At 46.5% G+C, this 17,646-nt stretch overlaps 2 long non-coding RNA genes and 1 gene segment (V, D, J or C); 2 read left to right on the forward strand and 1 right to left on the reverse strand.

Moving 5' to 3' along the window:
* The window catches only part of LOC105860818 (uncharacterized), a 40,934-nt gene extending 36,843 nt beyond the window's left edge, over nt 1-4,091 (forward strand). Inside the window, exon 3 of the long non-coding RNA XR_012919601.1 lies at nt 2,291-4,091. This is a non-coding gene — a long non-coding RNA (uncharacterized LOC105860818). The remainder of the gene's footprint in view (nt 1-2,290) is intronic.
* The window catches only part of LOC105861104 (immunoglobulin heavy constant mu-like), a 701,862-nt gene that overhangs the window by 227,741 nt on the left and 456,475 nt on the right, over nt 1-17,646 (forward strand).
* The window catches only part of LOC105860823 (uncharacterized), a 207,887-nt gene that overhangs the window by 20,723 nt on the left and 169,518 nt on the right, over nt 1-17,646 (reverse strand). The gene's annotated exons all lie outside the window — the stretch shown is intronic.

Genomic DNA, 17,646 nt, shown 5'->3' on the forward strand with positions numbered 1-17,646 from the left:
TATAAAATAAAAGGTGGCTAACCGAGGCAATGAAGCAGACTGTGTTAAAGATACCCACTTCAGCCTTGAGCCGAGAACTGAGGGAATTCCTGGGGTTGGTGGGTTCCTGTCACCTCTGGATTCCAGGGTTTGCGGAAAAGGCTCCACCTCTGTATGAAGGGCATAAGGCGGGGCGAGCAAGGGAGTGGACTGTGCAAATGGAAGATGCTTTTCAGGCCCTGAGGGCAGCCATGCTGGAAGCCCTGGCCCTAGCACTCCCTGATCCTACAAAAGAGTTTCACCTGTTCATAGATGAGAAGAGGGGAATAGCCAAGGGGGTACTCACGCAGGCCCTGGGACCCTGGAAGAGACCGGTGGCGTACTTGTCAAAAAAAAAAAAACTATATTAGATCCGGTGGCGGCGGGGTGGCCAGCGTGCTTGCGAATCATCGCAGCCACGGCCCTGTTGGTCAAAGACGCTGATAAGCTCACCCTAGGGCAGCAGCTGCAGATCACCACCCCGAACGCCATAGAGGGGGTTCTGAAGCAGCCACCGGGACGGTGGATCACAAATGCGAGGCTGACTCATTACCAAGGGCTTTTGCTGGATGCACCCCGCATCGAGTTCCAGACCCCTGCCACCTTAAAGCCGGCTCCGCTTCTGCCAACCCCCATGCAGCCGCACCTGAACGTGATTGCCTTGAGATCCTAGCCAAGACCCAGACGACCCGTAGAGACTTGAAGGATCCAGGTAGCGACCTGACCTGGTTCACGGACGGAAGCAGTTTCGTCCAGGACGGACGCAGGTACGCAGGGGCGGCCATAGTAGATGACCAAGGTAAACTTATATGGGCGGCATGCCTTCCGCAAGGGACATCTGCTCAGAAGGCAGAACTAATAGCGCTGACGGAGGCTCTTAGCCAGGCCCGAGGAAAAAGGCTGACGGTGTACACTGACAGCCGCTATGCCTTTGGGACTGTGCACATACATGGGGCCCTCTACAGGGAAAGGGGCTTCATCATGGCAGAGGGAAAGGAAATTAAGCACAAGCCTGAAATACTCCACCTACTGGAGGCTGTTTTGCTGCCAAAGGCAGTGGCGGTAGTCCATACCCCAGGACACCAGAGCGGGGATTCCGTGGAAGCACGGGGCAATCGGAGAGCAGACGATGAAGCTAAGAAGGCTGCAGAAGACACTCCGCAGCCAAACATCCTGCACCTTAGCCTGCCACCCCCAGGCATGGGACGGTTGCCTCCTCTGCCGGACTATTCCAGTGTAGATGAGGTCTGGGCCTCAGAGCAGCTACGTGTAAGCGAAAGTGAAGATGGCTGGCTGCGGGACGAAGGGCATCGCCTAATAGTGCCAGAACTCTTAGGACGCCACCTGTCAGAACACCTACATCAGACCACACATCTAGGGAAGAGAAAGATGCTGCAACTGCTGGACACTGCTCAACTAAGGTTCAAGTCACAAGGACGGGTTCCAGATGACATCGTCAAAAGTTGCCGAGCCTGTCAGGTCATGCAGCCGGGGAGGACCAGAGGGACCCATGCAGGTATGAGGGAAAGGGGGAGGCAGCCAGGACTATTTTGGGAAGTGGATTTCACAGAGGTCAAGCCTGGGAAGTATGGGTATCATTATTTACTAGTCATGGTAGATATGTTTTCCAGATGGGTAGAAGCCTTCCCTACGAAAGGAGAAACAGCTTTGACAGTAGCTAAGAAAATATTAGGAGAAGTAGTCCCCAGGTATGGACTGCCAGAAGGGATAGGATCAGATAATGGACCTGCGTTTGTCTGTCAAGTTAGTCAAGGGCTGGCCCAGGCTATGGGGATAGATTGGAAATTACATTGTGCATATAATCCCCAGAGGTCTGGGCAGGTAGAGCGAATGAACAGAACAATAAAGGAGACCCTGACTAAATTGGCCCTAGAGACTGGCGGAGACTGGGTGACCCTCCTTCCCTTCGCCCTGTTTCGAGCCCGGAACACCCCTTATCACTTGGGTTTAACCCCTTTTGGAAATCATGTATGGCACACCCCCTCCTGTAGTTCCTAGGATGAGCCCTGAGGCTCTTCCGGGACATCCCAAAGAAGTGTTACAAGCGGTGCAGGCTCTGCAACGTGTCCACAGTCAAGTATGGCTGGCCCTCCATGCTATCTACCGGCCTGAGGAGGAGGTTGCCGGACACCCATTTCACCCACACCAGCCGGGGAACTGGGTGTGGGTGAAACGGCATAACAGCAGAACCCTCGAGCCGAGGTGGAAGGGCCCCTATCAAATTATTCTTGTTACCCCCACTGCTCTTAAGGTCGATAGAATAGTAGCGATCTGGATACACCACTCCCACGTGAGACCTGCTAATTAAAAAGACCAGGAGCGGTGCCAGGACCAGTGGAAAGCAACTGCAGACCCGAAGAATCCTCTGAAGACCAGACTGACCCGAGTGGCGGCGACAGCCCAAGACCGCTGACACAGACTTGGACTGGGGTTGTGGCATCTAAAGATTGACTGAGTGACAAACATGGACAGGTCACGGTGGGGATTGGTTGTTGTGGTTTTGGTCTAATGTTTTTGGGGTAGAGACCTACAGCTGTACTTACCACTCCTAACCCCCACCAACCCCATAACCTTACATGGGTCTAAAGATTACTGTATAATGGTGTTAGTGTTCCCAAAAATAATATACCACACTGAGGAGACAATGTATGAGGGCATAGTAGGGCGAAGAGTCACCAACCTAATTTTTGAAAGAAAAAGAGAGCCCTTCACAGCCATAACCCTGGCTACTCTTTTTGGCTTAGGGACAATAGGAGCAGGAACTAGTATCTCTTCTCTGGCAATGCAGCAAAGAGGGTTTAATACTCTCAGGGCAGCTGTTGATGAAGATATTGCAAGGATAGAAGATTCAATCTCACACCTAGAAAAGTCACTAACCTCCCTATCTGAGGTAGTGCTCCAGAACCAGAGGGGGTTAGATCTAGTATTCCTCCAGTAAGGAGGACTGTGTGCTGCCCTCAAAGAAGAATGTTGTTTCTATGCAGACCATACGGGAGTTGTTAGAGAATCTATAGCTAAGGTCAGGGAAGGGCTTGCCCGCCGCAAATGGGAATATGAACAGCAAGCAGGTTGGTTTGAGTCTTGGTTTAACAGTTCCCCCTGGTTAACAACGCTACTATCCACCCTACTAGGCCCACTCATTATGCTAATCTTAGTCCTTACTTTCACGCCATGTGTAATTAATAGACTAGTAGCTTTTGTGAAAGAACGGATAAACACTGTCCAGCTACTCGTATTGCAACAACAATATCAGCAGCTATGGTCAAGTGCTATAGAACTAGACCACCTAAGAGACCTTGAGGACGAGCAAGAGTGCTCGTCTGCTACCTAGAGAAAGGGGGGAATGTAGGGCAGAGGAAGTGCAGAGGAATTTGTAGGACAGAGGAAGGGCAGAGGAGTTTTTCCAATTGTCAGGAATTTACTTGGGTGGGGCAATGAGCTAACCGCAAACTTTTGCTTCTGGTCATTGCTTGCTTGCTACCCCGCTGTATGGGGAGTTATGGGATGAGGTCATTGAAGCACCGGCGACTGGCCCATCAGGCAATAGAGGGCAACCAACCCGCCAATTATTTCAAAAGGCAATAGTGAGCAACCAGTCATTTTAAAGGTCAACGCATGATCCATGCGTAGTCAGCTTGTGCACCATGGGGATAAAAGGCATGCCGTTGTTCCGGTCGGGGTCCTTGCCTGCGAGAGTGGCCACTGCGTTGGTGCTCTGGGGCTTGGACCCTGGCTAGCCAGAAAATAAACCTCCTCTGGTGTGATTGCAAAAAAAAAAAAAAAAATGTAGCAAACTTGCACACCTAAATCACATGATTTGCATCCCTCTGTAGAAATGAAATAAGATTATGTATGCTAAACATTTCTCACAGCTCAACCTAACAATAATAAACCACATTTCACCAAATATTTTCACTATCCACAAGCTTCAGAGGTAACTCGAATATGTTCTGGAGCACTGTCCTCTTCTCAGGTGTCTCACCCCAACACTTGCTATGTATCAGGGGACATGCAAGTGGGGCCCTGCCTCTGCTGATGTAAACCAACCCAGCCCTCACCCTGCAGCTCTGCAAGAAGGGTCCCAGCCCTGGCATTCCCAGGTGTGCCCATTCAGTGATCAGGACTGAACACAGAGGCTCACCATGGTGTCTGGGCTGAGCGGGGTTTTCCCCATTGTTCTGTTACAAGGTAATTCATGGAGAACTAGAGATACTGAGTGTGTGAGTGTCTGTGAGTGAGAGAAACAGGAGGTGTGTGGCAGTTTCTGACCAGCATGTGTCTGTGTTTGCAGGTGTCCAGTGTGAGGAGCAGCTGGTGGAGTCTGGAGGAGGCTTGGTCCAGCCTGGGGGGTCCCTGAGACTCTCCTGTGCAGCCTCTGGATTCACAGTTAGCAGCTATGACATTAACTGGGTTTGCCAGGTTCCAGGTAAAGGGCTGGAGTGGGTCTCAAGAATTAGTGGTGGTGGTAGCACATACTATACAGACGCCATGAAGGGTCGATTCACCATCTCGAGAGACAACGGCAAGAACTCGCTGTATCTGCAAATGAACAGTCTGAGAGCTGAGGACATGGCCTTGTACTATTGTGCAAGTGACACAGTGAGGGGACATCAGTGTGAGCCCAGGCACAAACCTACTGCGGGCCATGAAGGGGCCATCAGGGTCTCATACCCAGCACCTGACCAGGTGCAGCAGGAAGCTGAGGTTTCCTTCCAGACCTTGCTGCTTCCTTTCTCCACCTGTTCTTAATTTTCCTCAGGACTCAAGGTGGCTTTTTCCCTGCAATGCCCTGGCTTCTTTCATCTACAACTGGATGACTTCTGACCTCATTTCAATACAAACTTAAGCCTTGTTTTTTCAGTTATCTCCTGCCAATAAATTTTCAATAATATCTTTGCAGTAAGGAAACATGCACGCTACGCTCTAGTGTCACAAAGGGTTTTGTGTTTCCTTCCCCTGTGTTGGTCACTGAGGAGGAAACACTTCTCTGGAGAGGTGACTCTGTATGTGCTGGGGGATTATTTAGCCCCTGCCTTTTACCTGCCTTGTGTGGGGAAGAAACATCATTTCAGTGTGTCCTCCCCTCCGCCTGGCTCCGTGTCACCCACTCTCAGAGGTTTCCTCCTCCTCACTGTTTTGTCAAAGCTCCTAGTCTCCTTGGACATCCACACAATGGGGCAGCAGGTTCCTTTGTCTCTCCCCCATGCCTGGTGAATCAGCTCCTTCTTCTCATTCTCACTGAAGCCACACGTGTTCTTGCAGCTGACCGTGCTCCCCACAACACCCTGCTCTGGGTGGCAGCACCCCACCTCTGGCTCTTGTCTCAGGAGTGGAGGACTAATGCCCGCCCTGTACACCTGCTTCTACTGGTGTGGCAGAGTGAGCACTGTCTGCTCTCCCTGGGGGTGCGTGCCAGGGGCTGGTCAAGAGGGGCCTTGTCTTTATGCTCCTGTACTTAGACTCAGGGTCATCCTTTCAGCCAGGTACAGGGGTCCTGTGGTGGTGAGGGATGGACCTGCCTGAGGGCCTCCTGCAGGCTTGGCTGTTTGTTGGTAAACCCTGGTGTTCAGAAAGGACTTTATTGTCATAAATAGGAAATAAACAAAGGCAGAGCTTAGAACTCAATGCCATTGTATCTTCCCATCCTATGTTTGCCATGAACAGAATTAACCTTTACTTCTGCCACAATATGTGTTTTAATATTTTCACATATTGAGATTGGAATAGACAGACTTACACATAGAAGAATATGTTTTGGATCACAACCTCATGGTACAGGTAAAATTTTAGTTAAATTAAGGGAAAAAAAATAATACTGTAGACACACAAAATCCAAGCAGGTGGAGGTCACAAGGGGATGGGTGAATTCACACCTAATGGGTACAGTGCACACTGTCTGGATGATCAGCACATTATAACTTTGATTCCAACTGTAAAAAAACAATTTGAGTAACCAAATGTCTGTGCTCCTGTAATATTCTGAAATATAATTAAATAAATGAACTAATTAATTAATTAAAATACAGAGGAAAGTGTGTGTTGTGTAGGGAATTTGTGTTAGTTGTTTCACATGCACATGAATGCATCAGGGTTGTGTGTGTATGCATGTGTGCCTGTGTGCATGTGCATGTGTGCGTGTGTGTGCACGTGTGTGTGCATGCATGTGTGTGTGTGCTTGTGTGCATGTTCATCCTACAGGAGGTGCTCTGAGATTCTTGTATCTGTGATTATCATGTCTGCCATTAGGTCTGGGACACTAATGACCATCACCTCTTCAGCATGTATTTTTCCTCTGTTACTTCGACTTTTGGGATTCCAGTTATGTCTATATTATGCTCTTTACTATCGATGTTCTTTTACTTCTCTGTTCCTCTCTTTGCATTTTATGCTGTGTAATTCATTGGACCTATTTCCAAGGTCATGGTTTCTTTGAAAGGAGAAACCACTCTGCCTACAAGCCTGTGAGATACTTATTTACTTCTCACTGCAAAGTGCTCTATGCATTTCCATCCAACTCTGTTAATACCCATCTCTCTGCTCAAGTCAGCTGTCTGGTTTTGTAGTATGGCCATATCACCTTCACATATCTTAAGAAATTGATTACAGTTACTTTCACATTCCTTTTAGTTCAGACAGTTCTATTGTCTGCATCATTTAGAACCTCATTTTGATCATTTACCATTATGTTTTTTTAAAATTCCCATTGGAATACTCTACAATTATTTTCCTGTAACCCAGACATGTTGTGTTTGATGGTTGCTATTGGTTTATTATTTTATGTATATTTCTACATGTATAGGACTTTCCTAAGCATTTACTATGAAAGTTTTGTGAATCTACTCAGGTCTGCATTTGAGTTTATTGACGCCGTGGCTCCTTGTGTTGAAAGTTATCTCTGCTATGACCACAAAGAGTGTAGGCTCCTCCAGGGAGACCCTGCTTTTGCTTCCTGTGTGGTTCTATGTTTAGACCATTTGTTTTCCTAGAAACAGTTATTTCATCTTCCCAAGATGCATTCTAGTTTTAAATATATGTGACAGCTGTCAGCATGGTGTAAAGGATTGATTGACATGGCATTCCCTGACTTTCTCACTGAGTCAAATTCCTGGGCATGTGTCATGCCCCTTGACACAGTGACGTATTCTAGACATCCCTTTCCCTCCTCCAGATGTGATGTTGGTCTGTGCATTCTTCCCTCCCTCTAGGGTACAGTGTCTTCTTGTTTCTCCCCAAGTCTTCTCTACTGCAGCTCAGGAACATCAGTCAATCTTCTTAGCTCCAAATGTCCTGCAATTCTCATAGAGTAAGGCTTCTAATCCATATGATGGAGAGGAACTGTGGTGCTGAAATTAACAATAGTGGGGATTTCTGCCTCCCTCCCAGTTCTTAAGTATTCCCCCACTGTTCCCAGGATACTGGTTTAGGTGGTATCCCCACCCCAATGATTCATTCTTTAGTTCTGTATTTGTGATAGGGGAGGTCGGTCAGGAGGCATTTCAGAATTACATTCTCCCTCTCTCCCACACACAGTTATCCAGGGGGAGGGCATATTGTGATGTGTCCCCAGTACTGCATAAAAAGGCTTTAAAGGAAACAAAATAGTAATACCCCAACTAGGTACCACTAGAAGGTTCAAACCATAAAACCTTTACTACACTCAGTTCAAGCAAACAAGCACATATTTCTAGCTCAATCCAGTCCTGTCCTACATGTCATCTGGTGGCCTCTTCCTAACACAAACTAATAGTCTGGTTCTATTTCTCTTGGTAAGAAGGCACCTCTGTACACGTTTCAGGTTTCTTCTTTGTCATAGAACTTCTGGATTTGAAGTATTAAACAAAAATTGTTAATCTGCAGCATGTCCAGTGCTGTTTTTGTGGATGAAGATGATGATTATAGTGAAGGCGTTGGTCTTGTTGCTGTAGAAGAAGCAGATCTGTTTTCTCTGCTGCCTACTTGTTCCAGTAGAGTAGTGGCTTTATCTATATAACCAAGGTTTGGGGAAAACCTCAAATATCAGTCAGTAGCTTACCAAACATGCAAACTTTGGTAATGAATTCATGGAAACATCATTCATTATTAATAACTGGACATGCTTGCTTGGGAAACACCAAAACACTGTCGCAGTCACAGCAATTTACATTTAATAAAACAAACCAAAGTGCATGATTCTACCTTTATGAATTATGAAAAATTAAAACTAATCTAAAGTGACATAAAATACATCATTAGTTTCCTATGCAAAAGGTGGAAGAAGGGAAGGGAAGAAAAAGGAGGAGTTTCAGAAGAGCATAAGAGGAAATATTGACAAGAATTCATTTGTTCACTGTGATGGTGATGACTATATCAACATGGTGATGACTATATCAACATTTATCAAGTGTGATGACTATATCAACACATGGTGATGACTATATCAACATTTATCAAGTGTGAAATTCAAATACATGGTTTTGTATATGTCATTTGTACCTCAATAAAGTCCTTGCAAGTGAACAAACAACGATTTGTTAGGGAAAGAGTGGAAAAGAGAGATAATGATAAATGAACCAGTAGATACTCTGGAAACCACATCTTTCTGCAGCCTGCATGTCAGGGAATCAGGTCCTCTCAATATATTTAGATAAACACTAGAATGCAGCAAAATCACAAGTGTTCCCACTACTGGAAAGGGGCTGTAAAACAAAACAAAACAAAAGAAGCATGACAAGCTCTATCTTAGAATTGCTGCTGGAGGAAGTCAGGTCAAGTGGTGAGGAGCACAGGCTCAGAAACCAAAGCTCACTCTAACCAGATGTGACCTCATGGATTCATCACATAGAGCTGCCAAGTTGTGGGTTTTCTTTTACATATGTAGATGGAGAAAATGTGGACACCTACAGTTCAAGATTCATGTCCCAATGAAAATTAGATAAGCTAATGGGAACTAATTGTTCTTCATAGTCCCATCACTCACTGCTCTCCCTCAGGCTTCCCCATCCAGAACTTGCTATATAGCAGGGGACATGCAAATAAGGCCCTCCCTCTGCTGATGAAAACCAGCCCAGCCCTCACCCTGCAGCTCTGGGAGAGGAGCCCCAGCCCCAGCATTCCCAGCTGTCCCCATTTGGTGATCAGGACTGAACACAGAGACTCACCATGGAGTCTGGGCTGAGCTGGGTTTTCCTTCTTGTTCTGTTACAAGGTAATTCATGGAGAACTAGAGATACTGAGTGTGTGAGTGGATGTGAGTGAGAGAAGCAGGGTATGTGTGGCAGTTTCTGACCAGCATGTGTCTGTGTTTGCAGGTGTCCAGTGTGATGTGCAGCTGGTAGAGTCTGGAGGAGGCTTGGTCCAGCCTGGGGGGTCCCTGAGACTCTCCTGTGCAGCCTCTGGATTCACCCTTAGCAGCTATGGGATGAACTGGGTCCGCCAGGCTCCAGGGAAGGGGCTGGAGTGGGTCTCATACATTTATAGTAGTAGCACATACTATGCAGACTCCGTGAAGGGTCGATTCACCATCTCCAGAGACAACAGCCAGAACATGCTGTATCTGCAAATGAACAGTCTGAGAGATGAGGACACAGCCATGTACTACTGTGCGAGAGACACAGTGAGGGGACATCATTAAGAGCCTAGACACAAAACTCCTGCGGGGGCGTATGGGGCCACCAGGGGGCAGAGTCAGCTCGGGGCAGGTGCAGGTGGAGGTTAATGTCAGGTTAAAGTCTCCTTTGGAGGTTAAAGTCTGCTTTCCACAAAAAGTCTATGTCACCGTCTGCATGTTACAGTTTCACCTGGGAGTCTGTCCATATTTAAAATTCTGTGCCTACCAATGATGTCAGTAAACTTGAATCTTTTCTTATATTCGGATAAATCATTCTCATATGCCACCAAAATATTTACCATTCATGGAGGCAGAAAAATGCACAGGAGTTGGGTGAGGCTGTGGAAACTGTCTGCCCAGGATGCAACTGTGACAGGCAGTGATGGAAAAAGAGTGAACGTTACTGGAACTTTCTGACTACACTGCAGTCCAAGCAAAGTGTATCGGAGCCATCTGTGCCTGTGTGAACCTAAATTGCCCTTAGGAGGACCACTGCCTCTCCCAACCGTGACTGTTACTTAGGGTCCTGCCAGGTGTGTCATCACCTGGAGGTGGCCCCCACAGGACATGAGTCTTTAGCACACACCAGGGGGTGGATGGTGGAGAGTGGCAGCTGGGTGCCTGGTCCTGGACCACCCATAGGTGGAGGCAGAGAGGAAAATCCTCAAGGTGCACACACTGCTCATAGATTTCCATAAAATATAATGTGGTGTTACATGAGCTTCTCGGGTGATATATAAAAGCAAGCATTTAGCCTGAAAACAATTATAATTTCCATGTTTGCCACATTTTTCCTTAAATTTCTCCTGGCTCGGTGTTTCCATTCACATGAGGAATTGTTATCTTTAGCATAACCAACTGGTTCCCACATCCAGTGGTTTCTGTCCATGTGCAGAGATCTTGAGTAATTTGGCCATTTCCAGACACAAACCCTCCCCTCAGCCAGAGAGAGAGCAGAGATCTCTCTGACTGTCGAGGCTGAGGAGGAGCTGGCCCTGCAGGCTGCAGAGTCTGCAGAGACCCCAGTACAGCTTTGTGTGGTCAGACACTTCCTGCATGGAGCAGGCTCAGCAGCTCCACTCCAGCGGAAGTGGCTCAGATGTAATTGTGGAGTTCAGAATTAAGATAATTGGCTTTTATTCTGAATATTTCCCTCATATATGATAGGGCGATAATTCAATCCTTCTTCCCCTGACATCTCTTTTTCTTTCTTATATAGTCACATGCTTGGGGAGCATAAACTGTTGCCATATATTTGCTCAAATCTAGCCTCAGGGTCTACTGAATTATTCTAGGAAACTCAGAGGTTAAACAAAAGTGGATATTTCCTTCCTACTGAAATGTGATTGTTTGGAAATTTCACTGTGTTGCCCAGGACTCTGTGGACACCAACAACTTCACTTCTCAGTGCACATCCTTGCTGCTGAGACGAGGAACCTACCTGTGCCCTGGGAAGACTGAGACAACCTTGACCACTGTTAGAGCCTTCATCTCTCATTTCTTTTGTATTCTGGTGGTATCAGTCATAATTGTTCTCTTTACTTTCTGATATTATTTAATAGACTAGTTTCTCTTTTTCCCCTAGTTAGTCTAGCTGAGTGTTTGTCATCTCTCATGTTTCAAAATGAAGAAAAACCAGTGACTTTTTGATAGTTCTAGTGTTTTAGTTCTTATGTCATTTATTTCTCTCACTTCCCTTAAAGGCTCATGAATACATTAATGAGAACTAGGTTGAGCTGTTGCTTTTAACCCCACATCCTTCTCAGACTCAGGGACACATGCGAGTTTGTCTTGAAGGTGGACTACGGAGTTGATGTGGTTCCCACCGCACAACCAGGATGAGATTCTCAGCCGAGGAGTGGGGAACAGCACAGGCAGGGTGGTGTGAAGTGAGGGCGGCTGCTGTGAGGTCCGGGGTTTTCTCTCCCAGGAACACCTCTGTTCTCCTTCCTCCCTCTCAGATTCAGTCATATCCATCAGGCTGGAGAAACACTTAATCTCTCTTTGATGTAGGGATGGAGGCCCAGGAAGGAGACTTGTCAAACCTTCATTCTGCAGATGCTCTCTTGGAGAATGTGCTTGTTTCTTCCCCTCTGTCCTGAGACTACAACCAGACATCTCCCCTATTCCCTGCACCCCACACAGACTCTTCATGGCCTCTGCCCCACACCCTCAATGTGGCACCTGCTGCTTTGGATTCTGGAGAACACCTCAGCCCTGGCTTATCTGCTACCCCTGGTCTGGCCTGTGGTCCGTGAACAGGCTCACAGCTTCAGTTCCATTCCATGTTGCACCCACATGGGGTCTGACCTTAAATTTGTCTTCACTCTCTCTTTTATTCTGAGTCCTGACTTTCATTCTAACAGCCCATTTTCATGTTGGCTGTACTCATGCATGGAAAGAGTTAACTCAGAAAGCCTAGGCTGTCCAAATCGTGTCCATTCCTGAAAAATTCCATTCTGGGAACCCACCCATGGTCAGCTCCTGGGATATCAGTTCTGATCCCCTGGCATACTGCCCCTGATAATAGCATTTTTAAATCAACATTATTAAGGTGTGCTTTCCATGTAAATACAATATCCAACTTCTATAACTGAATGAGTTTGCGTGTATGTTTACACCTAACCAACATCAGGACATAAATATATCCATCACCTCCCAAGGTTTCCTCCCATATCCACCAATATTATTATGTTATTGTTATAATTTATCTTCTTTTATATTTGCTGTGTGGGAGGTGAATACACTGCAGAACTTGATCACATAGTGTTTATGGTGAATGCCAGTTCATGCCATAGGGGCTGGTGTTGAGCAGTGGAGGTCAGTTATGCAGGTGCTGTGGCACCTGGGACTGACCCAGTGAGCAGCACAGGGCACCAAGGCTCAGGTGGGCTTCCCTGAGGACAGCCCCTCACACATGTCATCAGACGTCACTGCTGGGAGAATTGAAGACACACAAGAGACTAAACTGAGAGAGCACACCTGGGTACTTGCACCTGTTTTCCCCGGGAGTTGACCCTTGTGCCTTTGCTGATTTTAAGTTATATCATTTTCTGTAATAAACTGACCAAGAGTATATTATCTCATTCTAAGACCTGTATTTATGTTGGTTGCAGAAGATGAAGGTGGTCTTAGAAGACTCAATATAATTACACCAGAAGTGGATTTGCCAGAAGAACCCTGCCTTGTTGACACATGGATACAGCATTGCTTAGCAACATGAAGGATGACAAGCTGGGTAGGTTGAAACTTTGATTCCTGGATGCTCACAGATTCACACAGTGTGAGGCAACACGTCCGCTCCAATAAGTTGTGGGAGATAAAAGTTATCAATAGATGATATGAAAGGTAGATCAATAGTGTAGGACTTCATTTCACTAATACTAAGACACTGGAGAGATAGTCAGAAATAATCTAAATATACAATCTGTATATGTACAAATAATAACTAAAATGAATGCAATAAACTTGCTGTCAATCTGGATCCTGTGTACACTGAGCTGTGGCTACAAACCTCAGATCCACCATCAAGATGAACAATTGTCCTGGAGAAAACTACTATGGTCTGCAGTGTCAAAGAAGGTTGTCCATGTGTAAGGCAGGGGAGGGAAAACCATTAAACTACTTAATCCAGGGTGTAGCATGAAGGAGCTGCATCATTTTGTGACATGATTCATGTGATAAATTGACCTCATCAGGTTCCTGAGCAATACTTACTAAGGGACTGCGGGAGTGAAAAGCTTGGCAGAATTTCTTTTGCTTTGTGCCCCACGTGACTGAGGAGATATTTGTGTGGACGGTGCACTGACAGCTTACAATAGGGCCATCATGGGTGGGTGCAGGTGATCCCAACACATGACACATTGTTCCTGGTGGAATAACTAACCCAGTACAGGAGATAACAGACTGTTCATCTGTAAGGTAAGTTACTTCCTTTGAACAGCAAAGTGGACTCTCCAGATGAACTGATTCTATGTACCCAAGTCCTGCTGATGTGGCTTTATGGAGTTAGGGTTTGCATCACATGCTATGCACCCTGCCCAGGCCATGGGAGAAGCCTGGACACAGGGAGGCCCTTTTGGTTCTGCATTCCAGTTGCCCCTACTGTGCAAGATCTGGGAAATACCTTGGAAGCTGTGTAGGCTTTTCTTCCCACTCAGAGTTCCCTTTGGACCTCAGAGATACTAAGGAAAGGGGTGGAAACAAAGAAGAATGGAACAGATGCAGGGGAGAGGGAAGGGACTCATCCCGGCGACGTTGGCATTTTTACATGGTTACTAGGGAAAGAAGCGGCTGAAGAGGACAGTGATGGGCCAACACAAATGTTTAAAGCAGCACCACGAGATGTTGGGTGGAGCAATGGTGATCTCTCCAAGTCTGCCGACATTCAGAAACCTAAACACATGTTCCCTGTTCATGCTAGTTTGCAGGAATGTGGAAATGCAGTAGACAAGATGACTTTAGCAACTTGCCCTCAATGGCATGGGTGCTGGTCTGGCAAATCAGCAAAGTGAGGGTGGTTAGAGGGCTGGAAAAACTGTCCTCACCCCCAGCTGGGTGCTCAGGCCCCAATCAGGCTCATGTGTAAAATCCCAGTTGGTGAAGAAGAGTGATGGCTCTTGTTATGTGGCATTTATGCATGAACTCCTCACTTCTTAGTCCTTCCAGGCTGCATTCTATAGGCTGTTTCTTTTTCCCCCATATGTGACTCTATTTATATTTTGGCAACCTCCTGCATGGTGTCATAGAGAAGTGTAAGCGAGATGAGCCCAGTCAGAGTCCTGCGGGCACCTAGACCAGAGTGTGTGGAGAGCTTGAGGGAGATTATTCAGACCTTTACCTGCCTCTCCCAGGAATTCAGATCAGCCCCCTGCCACCCTAATGGTGGTGGGCTGTGCACCCTGGGATTCTCCCCTGCTGGGCAGGGCAGGACAGATACAAACTCAAGTGTGGAACATCCTGTTTAAACCCACTGCACAGTGGGCCTCCCTCAGAACCCAGTTGGTGTCCTCATAGGCACCATTTCTGTCCTCCAGGATGGAGTCTGCCACCATCCTTGTACACCTCCTGGCTGTACATGAAGGACATTCCCAGCCCAGGTATTGGGTCCCCCAGGGAATGGGCTTGCCAGAGCCCCTGATCTGATTCTTGTATCTCCCACACGGTACCTGCACATATGTGCAGCGGGTACAGTCTGGGCAGAGGTGAAAAGGCCTGGTGAGTCTCTGACAATCTCCTTCAGGGCATCTGGATACAGCCTTGTTAGCTACTACATCAGGTGGGTGTTCCAAATGCCCGGGAAGGACCTGGAGTGGGTGGGGATGATCTTTTCTAGTGACTCGGATACAGACTGCGGCCCGTCCATCCAAAGTGACGTCACCATCTCCATAGAAAACTCCATCAGCACTGCCTGGCTGCTGTGCAGCAGCCTGAATGCCGTAGACATGGCCGTGCTGTGTGAGACACAGTGTGGGGACATCGATGGAGCTCAGGGGCAAATCTCCCCACAGAGTTGCCAAGACTCACTGCACAGGCGAAAGTGGAAAGTAAGGACTGGTTTCCTGTCCGGGTCGTGGCTTCCTCTCTATATAGTGATTTCCGCTTAGGAACTTCTCTGAGTTCACCATTCTGGGCTTCCCTCTGCAGTCTCTGAGTTAGAGATGTTTGCGGTGATGAGAGAAAATATTCTCACCTGCTCAAAAGGCAGAGAGTGGCTTCCACTCACTTTCTCCTGTCCCCAAATGTACTTTAATTATCAACACTTCTGAATAAGTCCAAAAATCAATAAAAGATTTTCTCTTGGACAACAAAATTCAGCACAGCACACGGGAGCTGGCAAGCAGGACACAGGGCCCACAGGGCATCAGGGGCAGTGTGCATCCCTTATCTGGAGACCACAAGGGGCTCATTTCCCAGCTCAAGAGCAGGTGCAGAGGGAAACTGAGGTTTCCTTTCAGACCCTGGAGTTTCCTGTCTCTGCCTGTCACACTTCTTCCTCAGGAGTCCAGGATTTTTCCTTGTAATGCCCTGGTTTCTGTTATCTCAAATGGGATGACTTAGGACCTGAATTCAATTACAAATTAAGCCTTAATTTTTTCACTTTCCTCCTATCCATAAACTTTCAGTACAATATTTGAAGTATGGAATCAGCCACCCGCAATCAATGCACTCATGCCTTGGAAGGGTTTTGTGTTTGCTACGCTGTGTAGGACATTTAGGAGCAAACACTTCTCTGGAGGGACGACTCTGTATGTGCTGGGGCTTTGTTTAGCCCCTGCCTTTCTCCTGCCTTGTGTGGGAAAGACCCGTCATTTCAGTGTGTCCTCCCCTCCACCTGGTTCCTGGTCGTCCACCCTCAGATGGCTCCTCCTGCTCACTGTTTGGTCAAAGCTCCTGGTCTCCCTGGATATTCACACAATGGGGCAGCAGGTCCCCTTTTCTGTCCCTCACACCTGGTGAATCAGTTCATTGTCCACATTCTCACTGAAGCCTGACGTGTTCCTGCAGCTGACCGTGCTCCCCACAACACCCTGGTCTGGGTGGCAGCAGCCCACCTCTGGCTCTCCTCTCAGGAGTGGAGGACTAATACTGTCCCATGTGCCTGTTTCTCCTGGTTGGCAGAGTGAACTCTGTCTGCTGTCCCTGGGGGTGTGCACCAGGGGTTGGTCAGAAGGAGGATTGTCTCTGTGCACCTGTGCCCTCTGGATAGACTTGGGTGTAACCTGTCAGCCAGGTGCAGGGCTCCAGCCAGGGTGGGAGGTTGGACCAAGGGCCCTGCCTCAGAGCCTCCTGCAGCCTGGGCTGTGAAAACTCTTGGTAAGCCCCAGTGTTTAGAAAGGTTGTTATTGTCACAGGATATAAATGAACACAGAGCTAAAACTCAATGCCCTTGTACTTTCCAATCCTATGCTTGCCACAATGAAATTTTCATTAGTTTTTAACAAAAATGATGTGCTTAAATATATTCATTGGTTGGGGTTGGAATAGATGGACATACACATAGAAGAACAAGATTTAAAATGACTATCTCATGCTGTAAATATTACTGAATGTAATTCATTAATTAAAAATAATAATAGAGAGGATATGGGTGTCCTGTGAGTGGCCGTGTGTTAATTTTTGCATATGCACAAGTATATATCAGTAGTGGGGTTGTAGGTTTATGTGTGTATTTGGTTTCTCATGGTTGAAATTGCTCTTACATTCTTATATCAGTGATTTATATCTGTCATTAAGGTCAGAATGTTTGTGACCATTTTTTCTTCAGGGTATTTTTCCATATCTGGTCTTTTACTTCTACCTTTGGGATTCCAATCATATTAATATGACATTATTTGATACTGATGTTCTTTTGTCTCCATGATTCTTTTCCTTTGTATTCTGCTGGTGTAGTTCCTTGCATCTATTTTCAACTGCATGATTTCTTATGAAAGTTGAGACCTGTGTGTATTGAGTTGCTCTTTAATACTCTATGAATTTCCACTTCTCTCTTTCTTAAAATCCCCATTTTTACCTAAGTTAATTATCTTGTTTTCTAAATAATTATGTTCCCTTCAATGTTTTAACACATTAATAATAAATAGTCCCTTTGCATTTCCTACTTAAGACAATTCTAATATCTGTCATGCATGAACCTCATTCTCATAATTTCTCCCTTATGACTTTGGCTTTCCATTAGGGACACCCTATAACTTTTCATGGTAGCCAGACATTCTCTGTTTGATGGTTGCCGTTGACTTATTGCTACATTCCATGTACTGTTTCTCCTGTATATGTCCACACCTTATGTTGTCCTGGCCTGTACTATGCAAGTTTATGTGACTCTAGTCAGTCTTGCATTTGGAATTTATTGTTGAAGTGGGTCCCGGTGTTCAAGGTTTTCTCTGCTATGAGCAAAAAATGCTTTAGACACCTCCACTGATACATAGTATGTGTTTCCTGCCTGGCTTTCTGTTTACACCCCTATTCTAGATAATCTATTTCTACTCGCCCAGGTTAGTCCCAGTTATGCATTTATTGAC

Source organism: Microcebus murinus, chromosome 6, assembly GCF_040939455.1.
Source record: "Microcebus murinus isolate Inina chromosome 6, M.murinus_Inina_mat1.0, whole genome shotgun sequence".
Classification (NCBI taxonomy): Eukaryota; Metazoa; Chordata; class Mammalia; order Primates; family Cheirogaleidae; genus Microcebus; species Microcebus murinus.